Source organism: Manacus candei, unplaced genomic scaffold (genome assembly GCF_025592945.1).
Source record: "Manacus candei isolate 608988 ecotype Guabito, Panama unplaced genomic scaffold, ASM2559294v1 h1tg000225l, whole genome shotgun sequence".
NCBI lineage: Eukaryota > Metazoa > Chordata > Aves > Passeriformes > Pipridae > Manacus > Manacus candei.
In genome coordinates this window covers 74679-87336 of record NW_026138273.1, presented here as the reverse complement: position 1 = coordinate 87336, position 12658 = coordinate 74679, and positions in this window count along the sequence as shown.

The window sequence follows — 12658 nt, the reverse complement described above, 5'->3', positions numbered from 1 at the left end:
AGGGCTGGGGGAGACCCGCAGGAGAGGGGGTGCTGGGAGGCCAGGAAGGGGTGAGGTGCTGTGGAGGCCCTGATGGGACAAGGGAGTGGGAAGCCTTGAGGGGAATCTGTGAGGGGGTGGGTGGCAGAAGGCTGCGAGGGGACATACTGGGTGCAAAGCCCCCAAACTGTGGTCTGTTATTGTTCGCCTTACATCTTTAATAAGAGCATATGACAGACCCTCCCAGTGAGGGTCCTGGTCAGGCAAGACCAGGACTGGGAAATCTTTTAAGACTGCCGTGTCCCCTGCGAGTCTCACCTCCCCCTGCACTCGCACCCATTTGTCAGGCAAGTCAGGAGAGTGAAAGGTTAAATCTTTTTCCTTATCTGTGAGTTCTGGGTCCTCCTTGGAGTCATCTGACTGAGAAACTGGTACTGTGGCAGCGGCACCACGGAAGCGAAGTCCACGTGAATGGGGCGTGGAGGAGGAGGCCTTTGTTTCTGGCCACGCTGCGGGCTGTGCCTTAGGTGGCCACAGTGATGCTGGCAATGAAGGTAGCTCTGGTGGCGTGGAAGGCAACACAGGAGATTGCGGTTGGGGCAGGGCATGGGGCAGGGTCTGCACACAAAATTTCAGCTCCTGCTGTGATGGTGGCTCAGAATCAGTTGCCGTTTCTACACGGTTGTCTGCGGAGCTGGAGTGAGTTTGCAAAGCTTCATAAACTGCTCTCCATGTTGTTAATAAAGAGGTTGCTATCTTATCCCCTAGCGTGGTGCTGTCCCAGAGTCTGGCACCGACATCATCCCAAACTCTCCAGTCATATACTAAGTCACCGTTTAATGTGGGATTAGCTTTGGATGCCCACAAAAGGAGACATTCTAAATTTTCTTCCTGTACTGTTTTCTCATATTTTTTAAGGATTTCAGCACAGGCTCGCTAGAGTGCCTTATGCTTTTTCGTTAAAGGGGTTCCCATTTCATTCTCAGCTGCTTCCCTTATTGTCCAGTGTAAGGTAATTGAGAGCTCTCTTGTCGCTTCCTTTCAGCGCTTTTTCCTTCCTTGTGTTCAGCTGAGCTACACCACCGGAGAAACAGCTTAGTTTCTTTCATACCCCAACATGGGGTGCCATTTGTGGCGTATTGAGGCACAGACTCAGGGGGTGAAGCTGAGACAAGGTTATTGGAGTCGCAGCCCTCCTTTTATACTCAACACCAACAGATAATCATACCTTATAAGGTAAAACCTGTGACTGCAGCATTTGATTGGCTGCCAGCTGTCACTGTAGTTGAAACAGGAGTTGAAATGGCAGTTTTAGGAGTTGCAGCTCACCCCTGTAATGAGCTGCTCCGTTCCCTGCAAAGCTACGTTTTTTTCTAGGCCCTATTTCCCACAGTGCTGCCCTTTGCATGTTGATAAACAAAGCAGTTGGTTTTTTCCCCCGGGAGACTGAAAGTGTCACCTCACCCAGACTGGGGCCAGGAATTCCAACCACATTCCTGACCTTGGGTTTCACAGTTACCCATCAGTTTGGGGGAGGGGAAAAGAAAAAAGGTCAAGAGATTACAGCAGCAAGTAAACTGGGGCTAAGTGTACCTTCATTTTCTCAAGCTGTTCTGGAGAAATAAATAAAAATAGTACTATGGGGGGGAAAAAAGTTCAGGCCAGGTATCAGTTTACTGAATTTGATCAGGGAATGCAGAAGAAGAACATGCCTTCAAACACACATCTACACTACACTTATCAAACTGTACAGTGCAAAATCTGACCCCAAGGAGTCTGTACAAAACAGTGGGAATGGAATCAGAGAGGGGAAGGAAAACATCCTCAGCAGTGCCTGTCCCAGTCAAGGGGCATTACTGAGCAGCACCTACATTTCCATGGCTCTCTGGGCAGGGAATTTCTCATGTGTGCCAAACAGCACATCTTGAAGCTTCTTCCCACTGAAATACTAGAGACATTTCAGGGCATCTGAACAGCCACATTCTTAAAGCACAACTACCTCAAGGCAAGGGAAGAAGTGAGATTCAGTGGCACTTGGCAGAAGCTGCCCAGTGCATTGTGTCAAATGGGTATTTACCCAAAGGAGCAACAAGCTCAAGCCATCAGGGAAAGAGCCAGATGATGAAAGGGTGTTAGCTGCTGAGAATTTCTTTGGGAAGAAGTAGACTGTTAACTTGAGATAGAAATTTGCAATATACCATGGAACCTTATTCAAAGTCCAGCTGGAAAATACCTTCTTGTTAAGAGTGTGAAATAAATCCTAAAGTGTCATCAAATATGTGATTTTCTCTTTATTCCCAATCACTAATTAAAGAAACATAACTCAGATGTGATCTCACTCTGTGCTCCAGTGACATTAACATTAGAACAATATTGTCACTGTCTGCTGGTCTCTTGTGCTCCTCACTGGAAGGCACTTGGTGCACCCCTGGATATCCTGCTAATGAGGTAAAAAACTAACCCTTCTAAAGTTCCAGATTTTCCTCACCTGTTTGTACACAGTTGGACAAACTGAACCAAGTTATTACTTGAAAGCCATCCGATGGATTTAGCATTAATTACTCCTTGTTTTGATCTCAGGGAAAAAGGCTCACACAACACAATCTCTGAATGCTCCTTTGAACTTACCCACAGTGTGTTCACAAACACACAGAGCAAGGCTTTTAGATTTGGCTGCTACCCTCAGTTCCAGCATAGAAAGAAATGTCTCTGTGAAATAACAGCAATTGCCTTACCATGTTACTGAACTACATTCAGTTTATCTGGTCTCAAACAAATACTCCATATTTTCTCCTTGTTTTATTTTCAAGGGCATGGGTATGGGTATTTAGGTGACTGCCTTCACTGGTATAGGATAGAAACTGTTCACATGGCTATAAATGAATATTATTCTCTTGACAAAACACCTTTTCCAAAGCCTCTGACAAAAAGAAAGGGAAAAAGAACCCAGAGAGAAAAAGGGAGCCACAGGCACATTGCTTGTCACCCACCAAAAAAGGTCTCCTCCCTAAAGATAATTCAGGTACACCCTTCAATCTGGATCTCTCACTATCACCCCAAGCTCTTTTTTAGTGGCAGTTTCTGTAGGGAAGCTGAAGTGCATCACTGTCCCAGACAGCCAAGGATAAGATGACTGAGGGAAATCAGTTGCTCTCTTTAATTAATACAGGATTATTTCCCTTTCATTTGGTGAAGCTAATAATATGACTGGTGGAATGTCAGTAACAATTAAATCATAAACTAGTGCAGTAGCAAAGGGAAAACTTACTTTAGTTATGGAGTATTACCAGCAGAAATCTTGAAAATCTTATCCATATTTACATTGATAAAATACCACATGTACTTCCTGGGATACTGCAAGCTTTCTACAATCCTTGTGGCATGTCTTTACAGAGCAAGAGTTAACATTTTGAGATGATACCTTAATAAATGAGTTGCAGTTTTATTGTTTCTTGAATGTTAAGCAGCACATCCTAAACACAGGAACACGTTCAAGGTCCATGTCCTATTTTAGACCTTTTCAGCAGCTGTGATATTGTGATAATCACACTTAAAATATTCCTCTAGAAAGAGTAAATTAGCCCTTTTCACTAGAAGTATTCTTATGATCAAAAACAAATCTGAAGGAGAACAAATTCAGATTTCTTTTTTTGTTGGTTGGTTGGTTTTTTTTCAGCAATGCAATAAATTGCTGTCCCTAACTGGGATGGCTTTTCTACCCAAAAATTAAAAAGAAAACCCTAAAGTTCACTGTATTCTGCACTTATATTACCTTTGGGGTTTGAGGGTTTTTTTGGAGGCCTCACCTATGTAAAAATACCTTCGTTAAAATGCATTTATGCTTTCTGTAAGAACTAAACTATTCCAGCTGACATACCATTCTATCACCAATACTGCAGGGAAATGTAATATCCCACTAAAGCAGAAGGGAAAGAAGAAAATTGAGCATCAGTAGCTCTTCCTAAGCAAGATCAGGGGTTTAGCTCCATCTAACTGAGGGATGAGATGTGCCCCTCAGTGGGTCTCTTCCCACTCCCTCACCAGCCCTTCTACCCGACTGCAAGCTCAAAGTTCTAAAAAGAGAAGAAGAAGCTGGAGCGTCAATATTTCCCCAGTGCAAACCCCAATAATCTTTGCTGGGAGCTGACAGGAATTGCTGTTCCACTGCCCTGGGATATCCTGGCTTGAGGCGAGAGCGCAGCCCCGCCCAGAGCCCCCAACCCCTCTGAGAGCTTTTGTAGGGTCTGTTTGTCCATGTCCCTGTGGCAGAGGCTGCCCTGACATCTGCCCTGGAGCTGGTCCAGCTGCTGGACCAAACAAGGCATTGTCCAGCCTGCCTTCCCCCAGCCCCGACCGCCCCAGCCCATCTTCCATCGCTCTGCTTCCTTTTCCTGCCCCTGCTCCCCCTCCGCTCCCTTCCCTCGGGCATTTTTATTAGGAATGTTCTTGCTGTTCTCACTGTCCAAGCATGAGCTGATCCCCAGGGGAGCCTGTGGAATGTAACCCCTCAAGCACTAAATTCCTTCCCCTGTGCCAAAGACACGGGTTTGTTGTTGCTGCCCCTCCCGCTGAGCACCAGCTCCATCTCCTGCTCCTGCCCAGCGGCTTTGCAGAAATCCAGGGCTGGGTGTGGACTGAAGGCTGTGGCGAGGGACAGGATAAAGTTGCTTGGTTTCCACCCTTGGTGTCTCAGTGTTTGTGATCTGGGAAATTCTCAGGAACCTGGAACAATGGCAGATTATCTGTTGTGGCAGGATATGTACCTGGAGATTGTTTTGATCTGTGTTTAAATCGTCCTGATAGAAAACGATGTAAAAAAAAGGAAAAGGGAAAAATAAGAAAAAAGAAAATTTAAAAAAAGGGAGAAAAGAGAGAAAAAGGAGAAAAAAAAAAGAGAAAAAAAGGGAAAAAAAACAGGAAAAAAATGAGAAAAAAAAGAAAGAACAAATAAAAAAGAGAAAAAAAGAAAAAAGAGAGAGAAAAAAGAGAATAAAAAGAGGAAAAAAAGAAAAAAGAAAGAAAAGAAAGAAAGGAAAAAGAGAAAATAAAAAAGACAGAAAAACTAAAACCCAACAAGTCCGATCCTCCCCCGCCGCAGGGACTACAACTCCCACAATGCCCCGCGCAGGCGGGGGGCGGGCAGGGGCCGTGGCCGCGCGCTGATTGGCTGCGGGGCGGGTCTGTAAAGGCGGAGGGCGCGCGGAGCGAGCGCCATTTTGGCCTCGTGGTCGGGAGTGAGGAGGACTCGCCTGCGGCCGCTGCACTTCGCTGGGTGAGTTGGCGGGGGGGCGGCGAGAGCGGGGTCTGGGGATCCCCTCGGGGGCTGCGGGGAGCGCGGGTGTGGGTGGAAAAGCTGGAGGGCTCGGGAGGGTTTAGCGGGGGGGTTCGGGGGTTCCCGGGGACGTTTTGAGGGGTCCCTGAAGGGACTCAGGGGGGAGGTTGAAGGTCCCTGAAGAGTGCTGGAGGGCTCTGATGGGGGTTTTATTTTCTGAGAAGATTTGGGGTGTCCCAGGTGGGCTTTGGGGCTTTCTGGGGAGGTTTGGGGTTCCTGGGAGGCTTTGCGGGGACCTTGAGGCAGTTTTGGGGTCTCTGGGGGGTTTAAGGTGTCCCAGACGGTTTGGAGGGCCCGTGGGGGGGATTGGGGGTCCCTGAATGGGCTTGAGGGGTCCCAGGTGGGTTTTGCGGGTCACTGAGAGGGTTTGGGGGGTGCTGGGGAGGGATGAGATCTCTGAGGGGATTTGAAGGGACCTGGAGAAGGTTTTGATGGGTCGAAGGGGGATTTCAGAGGTTTTGAAAGTATTTTACAGGGTCCCATAAAGCCCAGCAATGGAGTTCAAGGGGTCCCCCAGCCCCCAGGGGAGGGGTCCTAGGGATGCCCCCCAAAATCCAGAGGGGGAGATGTACCACATCCGGGTAAGGGGATCCCAGTGCCCCCAGTATATCCCAGTGACCTCCCAGTTACCCTCAGTATGGCCCAGTAACCCCCTCAGTGACCACCCAGTGTATCCCAGTGACCTTCCACTGCCCCCCAGTATGGCCCAGTGATCCTGCAGTGAGCACCCAGTAACCCCCAGTATGGCCCAGTAACCTGCCAGTGTCCCCCCATGTGTCCTGGTATCCCCCAGTAACTCCCCAGTGCCCCCCAGTGTGCCCCAGTTCCCCCCCAGTCCCTCCCAGTGCCCTCTCAGAGGGCCCCTGAAAGCCTGGTGAGGGGCGCACGGAGAAGGGGAAGCCTGGACAGTGGGGACCCCTGGGATCCCCTAGGACAACAAAGTGGAGAACCTGGAGAGGGGGAATTTCTGGGAATGCGGCATCCCGAAGGCGAGAATCAGAGGAGAAGGGAGCCTTGGGACCCCCAACACTCCCAGCATCTCTAGGTAGAACCCCCAGCATCCCAGACAGGGGAGACTCTCTGAACCCTAAAGGGGGGAAACCAGAAAAGGGGAAATCTTAGGAGAATTTTTTTGGGCTCATCTTCATATTTTAGAGTATTTTTTAGGTGAATCTCAACTTTTTTCAGTTTGGGGGGGCAGGAGTCTTCTCACTCTTTCTTATAGGCTTTTGCCTGAATGTTGATGATTTGGGTTTTTCTGGGCTAAATCTTGGTGTTTTGGAGGTTTTTATGGACACAGGATGCCCAGTGAGTTCTAGAGATGGACTTGGGCAGGAGGAACCCCCAAGCCAACGCGCTCAGCCCTTGTTTTCCCCCCATCAGGATTTGTCCTTCCCAAATCTTGGGCGGATGGAGGAGGAGGCTGTGAGGAAGAGGAAGATGCCTTGGGCCCCCCAGGCAGGTGAGGAGGAAGTCAGTGTCCCTTTGGGCGGGTGTTGTGCTGGCTCTGTCAGCCCAGCATGGCCCCGGCTGCAGGACAACCCCGCTGGCGCCGCCGTCCTGCCGGGGCCGGAGTTGGGGGGATGTCCTTGGCCTTCCCTGTGGGCCGGAGGCAAATCCCCTGCCTGTCCTTCTTGCTTCCTGCCCCAGGCCCCGAGCTGAGGACGGAGAGCCCGGAGGACAAATCCCCCCGTGAGACCCTGGTGGGAGAGGCCGTTTTGAAGGGCTCCCCGGCGCAGGAAGGCAGCGGGGAGGAAAAGGGCCGGAGATCCCCCCGCAGGAGGGGCTCCAAAGCCAACCCAGGGTGCTCTGAGGAGGAAAGAGCCAGCCTGTGCCGGGAAGGCAGACAGAGCTTCAGCGGGACCTCTGACCTGGTGGTCCCAAGGCAACCTCCCACTAGAAAGAAGCCCTTCAGGTGCTTGGAATGTGGGAAGAGTTTCAGGAACAGTTCCCACCTGATCCGACACCAGCAGATCCACACAGGGGAACAGCCCTACATGTGTAGGGAATGTGGGAAGAGCTTCAGGGACAGCTCCACCCTCCACACCCACCAGCGCATCCACACTGGGGAACAGCCCTACAAGTGCTTGGAATGTGGGAAGAGGTTTCAGCACAGCTCAACTCTCCTCAGGCATGAGCGGACGCACACGGATGAGAGGCCCTTCCGCTGCACCGACTGCGGGAAGGGCTTCAACCGGAACTCCACCCTCATCAGGCACCGGCGCATCCACACAGGAGAGAGGCCCTACAAGTGTGGGGAGTGTGGGAAGAGCTTCACCCAGAGTGGACACTTGACCTCACACCAATGGACCCACGAGTAAAGGAAGCCCCACCAGTGCCCCGACTGCGGGAAGAGCTTTGGCCGCTGCTTCCACCCCAAATGAACCCCCTGATGGTTGAGGCAACCCCTGGAGTCCAGTGACTGTCAGTCCATCCCTTTTGACCAGAAAGGGCCAGTCCCCTTTCCCAGGGGCAGGTTCTTCCAACAGAACCCTTCCTGGGGATGTGTGGAGATTCCTGCCTTGGCTGGGGACCCACTAAGGTCACTCCTTGAGTCTGAGAGCAGAGATCTCCCCACCAGTGTTGGTCTGGGGCAGTTCCATCCATCTCTAATTAATAATCATTGCTTTTGTGCCAGCTTGAGTAGAATTGCTTCAACAATTGCTTTAGTGTAGAGCACTATCCTATCTTGTCCTGTACTCCTTGTAGTTTTAGTGTTTCTGTTGTGCAGTAAATAATTCTGATGAAGATGTTTTGTGTGATCATTTGTAACTCTAAATAAATTCATTTCTATCAATAGATCTGATTTACCATCCTTTAACCTGGAGTACAAAATTGATTCAGTCACACCTCTGTAATTCCTTTAAACTGAAACTGTTGGCATAATCCAAGGCTGAGATTGGATCCAGCACCCCACAGGAAGTTGGGAGCACAGGGGGGCCACCCCCCTTTCCCAACCCCCTGTGCCCAAAGACCCCAATGAGACCATCCGACCCACCAGACCACCCCCCCTTTTCCACCCTTCTCCCTGTTCCTTCCATATTCCCATTGTCCCCTCAATCCCCCATTTCCCCCCTGAACAGTTTTGGGGTCCCAACCCCCACTGTTTGCTCCCTCTCCTGTGGGCACTGAAGGAGAAAATGAGGCTGCACACACAGAGTTCCATTTTGGGACTTGTCCACCCATCTTTCCGGCGTCCCCCTTTCATTGGGGTTCCTTTGGAAACAGCTCCTGGGCTTTGTCTTTTAGTCCACTGGAATTCCCAGCATGGCCCCAAAGCAGTGCCCTGATCCCACACATTCCCCTCCCCTCATGTGCTGGCTGTGTTCAGCCACCAGAGAAAAACACAGGCTGCCATGCAGAGCATTCCAAGTGGTTTCCACTTTGGCAAACAGCACTCTCTGGATGGAAAACACCAGTCAGGGCCAAAACACTCCTTTTGGATCCGAATTAACTGAATACAGCTGTTGCTGCCTTAACTTGTTCCCACTGAAATTCTCAGGGTTCCTTTGCTTCCAGGAGGCCCCACATGTCCCAATGGCCCCTGGATTCCATGAGCTTCCCCAGTCTCCAAAGGTTCCTTTAGTTCCATGAGGCCCTGCAGTCCCAAAATGCCCTTTGGATTCTCGGAGATTTCCCATTGTCCCAGGGTCCCTTGTGCTTCAGAAGGAACTGCAGTGGGACAGTGGCCCCTTGGTTCTGTGAGCTCTGCAGTGTTCCAGGAATCCTTGGGTTCCAGGAGAGCCTGCAGTTTCACAAGGAGCACTTGAATGCAGGAGGTTCTGCAGGGTCCCAATGGCCCGTGGATTCTGGGAGGTTCAGAAATATCTCCAGGCTGAGATAAATGGGATTGTTGAGGCTGGAGAAGAGAAGGCTCTGGGGTGATCTAATTGTGGCCTTCCACTGCCTGAAGGGAGCCAATGAGAAAGAGGGAGAGAGACTTTGGACAAGGGCCTGGAGTGACAGGACAAAAGGCAGTGGCTTCACATGGATGGAGGGAAGGGTTGGAGGAGATAGTAGAAAGGTATTCTTGACCATGAGGGTGCTGAGATGCTCCTGAAGGCCCCTCCCAAGCCAAAGCATTCCATGATTGTGGGACTGGTGGGTGAGGTGGTGGTCGGAGCCGTCTGGGGCACGGGGAGCCAAAATGAGGGAGTTTTCCATTGTGGGGGAAGGAAGGAGAGGGCAGCAGAACTGACCCCTTGGACACCTGGCAGGCAGGCTTTGGAGTTCCCAGGAGAATGATGGATGGAGTCCCTTAGGAGTCGGTCCTGAAGAACAAAAGAGTCCAGGAAGGCTGGAGGTACTTTAAGAAGGAAATCTTAAAGCTCTGGGAGCTGTGCCCAGGTGCCCTAAGACAACTGGGCGATCAGGCCCAGCCAGCGTGGGGTTGGGAAAGGCAGGTCCTGCCTGACCAACCTCATCTCCTTCTCTCACAAAGGACCCGCTCAGCAGCTGAGGGAAAGGCTGGGGATGTGTCTCTGTGGAATTCCAGAAAGCCTTTGGCACCATCTCCCCCAGCATCTCCTGCACAAACTGGCTGCTCATGGCTTGCCCGGGGAACTGTTTGCTGGGTGACAAAGTGTCTGATGGCCCAGGGAGTGGTGGGGAATGGAAGGAAATCCAGGTGGGGCCGGTCACTAGTGGGGTTCCCAAGGGCTCAGGGTTGGGGCTGCTCCTGTTTCACATCATTGTGGATGATCTGGGGCAGGGGATTGAGTGCCCCCTCAGGAAAGTCGTGGACAACACCATGTTGGGTGTGAGTGTGGATGTGCTGGAGGGCAGGAAGGCTCTGCAGAGGGATCTGGACAGGCTGGATCAATAAGGTCAAGTATCGGGGCCTACACTTGGGTCCCAAAAACACCCTGGAACACTCCAGGCTGGGGGAAGGGGCTGGAGAGCTGCTCAGCAGGAAGGGACTTGGGGGTGCTGCTTGACAGGGGCTGGATATGAGGCAGAGAGTGCCCAAGGGGGCAAGAAGGCCAAGGGCATGGTGGCCTTTGTGGAGAAGAGTGTGGCCAGCAGGAGCAGAGAACTGATTGCCCCTCTGTGCTGGGCACTGGGGAGGCCCCACCTGGAGTGCTGTGTCCAGTTCTGGCCCCTCAGTTCCAAAAGGCCCTTGAGGGGCTGGAGCGTGTCCAGAGAAGGGAACGGAGCTGGGGAAGGCTCTGGAAAACATGTCTGCTGAGGGACGGCTGAGGGAACTGGGCTGGTTGAGTCTGGAGAAGGGGAGACTCAGGGGGGACCTCATTGCTCTCTGCAATGACCTGAAAGGAGGTTTTAGTGGGTGTGGGGATCGGTCTCTTCTGCAAAGCCTTTAGTGACAGGAAGAGAGGAAACGGCCTTAAGGTGCATCTGGTGAGGCTTAGATTAGATATTCAAAACCCCTTTTTCCACTAAGAGAGTGTTCAGGCATTGGAACAAGTAGCCCGGGGAGATGGTGGAGTCTCTGGAAGTGTTCAGGTGTGTGGTGGGTTGACTTTGGCTGGACACCAGGTGCCCTCCCAGCTGCTCTATTACTCCCCTTCTCAGTAGGACAGGGGAGGGAGTAACGTGGGAAAAAAAACAACTGGTGGGTTGGGATAAGACAGTTTATTTAAAGCAAAAGACAGCAGGGTTTGTTCTCTGCTTCCCATGAGCAGCCATGGTCGGCCACTCCCCAGGAGCAGGGCTTGGGTCCGCGGGACGGTTCCTCAGCAGGCAGCCATCAGACAATGAATGCCCCCCTCCTGCTCCGGGCCTCAGCTTTTAGAGCTGAGCTGACCTCCCATGGGCTGCAATGTCCCTTGGGTCAGTTGGGCTCAACTGGCCTACTTGGGTCCCCTGCCAGGCTCTTGCCCTCAGCCAAGGAAGGAATGTCCCAGTGTTGGTGCTGTGCTCAGCAGTGGCCAAAACACTGGGGTGTTCTCAACCCCCTTCCAGCTGCCAATGCCAAGCCCAGCCCTGGGAGGGCTGCTGTGGGGAACTGAACTGCAGCTCAGCCAGACCCAACCCAAATATCTATGGCACAGATTCTATAGAATCCATCCTTAGGTGTTGTATGAGAGATCTGTAAGATATTACAAAGAATAAGCAATAATAAGGCAAGTGTCCTCCTTAGGGACACCCCCCCCAAAACTACTTGCTGGGTTTGTTCCCTGGGGGTCTCTGCAGCAGCAAGCACAGCCCCACACTGACTGCTCTGGGCTGTGCAGGCATTTGTGCTTCTGCCTGTCTCACACCCCCAACCTTGGGATGGATCTGGATGTCACTGGATGTGATGTCATGGGGAGATGTGATATCATGGAGAGGTGTGATGTCACAGGAGAGGTGTGATGTCATATGATGGATGTGATGTCATATGGGAGATGTGATGCCGCAGGAAGGATGAGATGCCATAGGGGAGATGTGATGTCACAGGGAGGATGTGATATCACAGGGCTGATATGATATCACAGGAGAGATATGATGTCACAGGAAGGATGTGATGTCACAGGGGAGGATGTGACATCATAGGGGAGATATGATGTCACAGGGAAACTGTGATGTCACAGGGGAGGACGTGATGTCACAGGAACGATCTGATATCACAGGAGAGATGTGATGTCATATGATAGATCAGATGTCAGCTGTGGTGTCACAGGGGAGGTGTGATGTCATAGGGGAGATGTGATGTCATGTGACAGTTGTGATGTCATGGGGGAGGTGTGATGTCACATGGGAACTGTGATGTCATGGGAATAATGTGATGTCACAGAGGAGTGACCCATCCCCCCCAGCCTTGCTCCAGCTAAAGCCGTGGAATTTGTCTTTGTTTCCCTTGGGATCAAGGTCAGGCTCTTTTATTTCCATGGATGTCTAGAGATGAGTTAAGGGGAGCTCAGACCTTGTGGTGAGGAAGGAGTTGTTGACTCTTGAGCATTTGAACTCAGCCTTTGTTCCTGGTTTCTTCCCACTGTTTCAGAGCAATTCATTTCCCAGGGGGAAAGCTCTGATTCCTCAGCACAGTCAGGTTCTCCTGAGCTCAGGATCTTTCACTGGTCTCATTTTTCTCCAGTATTAATTGTGTGCCAAATTCTTGCTTCCTAGGTCAGTGAAATGTTAGAAGAGAGAGAATCTCACCTTGATCTTGGACAGAACACTTACAGACTTCTTTATTCTAGTGAATTCTTCCCTAATAGTTCTGGATGACAGGACACCCATGTGAAAAGTCCCTTTTCTGGTTTTCAGGACTTAAAATAGGTGCTTTTCTAATGTCAGTATTTATTGGAGTGTTATTGATTCAACTGTGAGGGTTGAATTGAGTGTTCTTTGCACCTTTAAAAAGTGCAACCCCTTTAATCTGTTGTTTTAAAAACCGTGCATTAG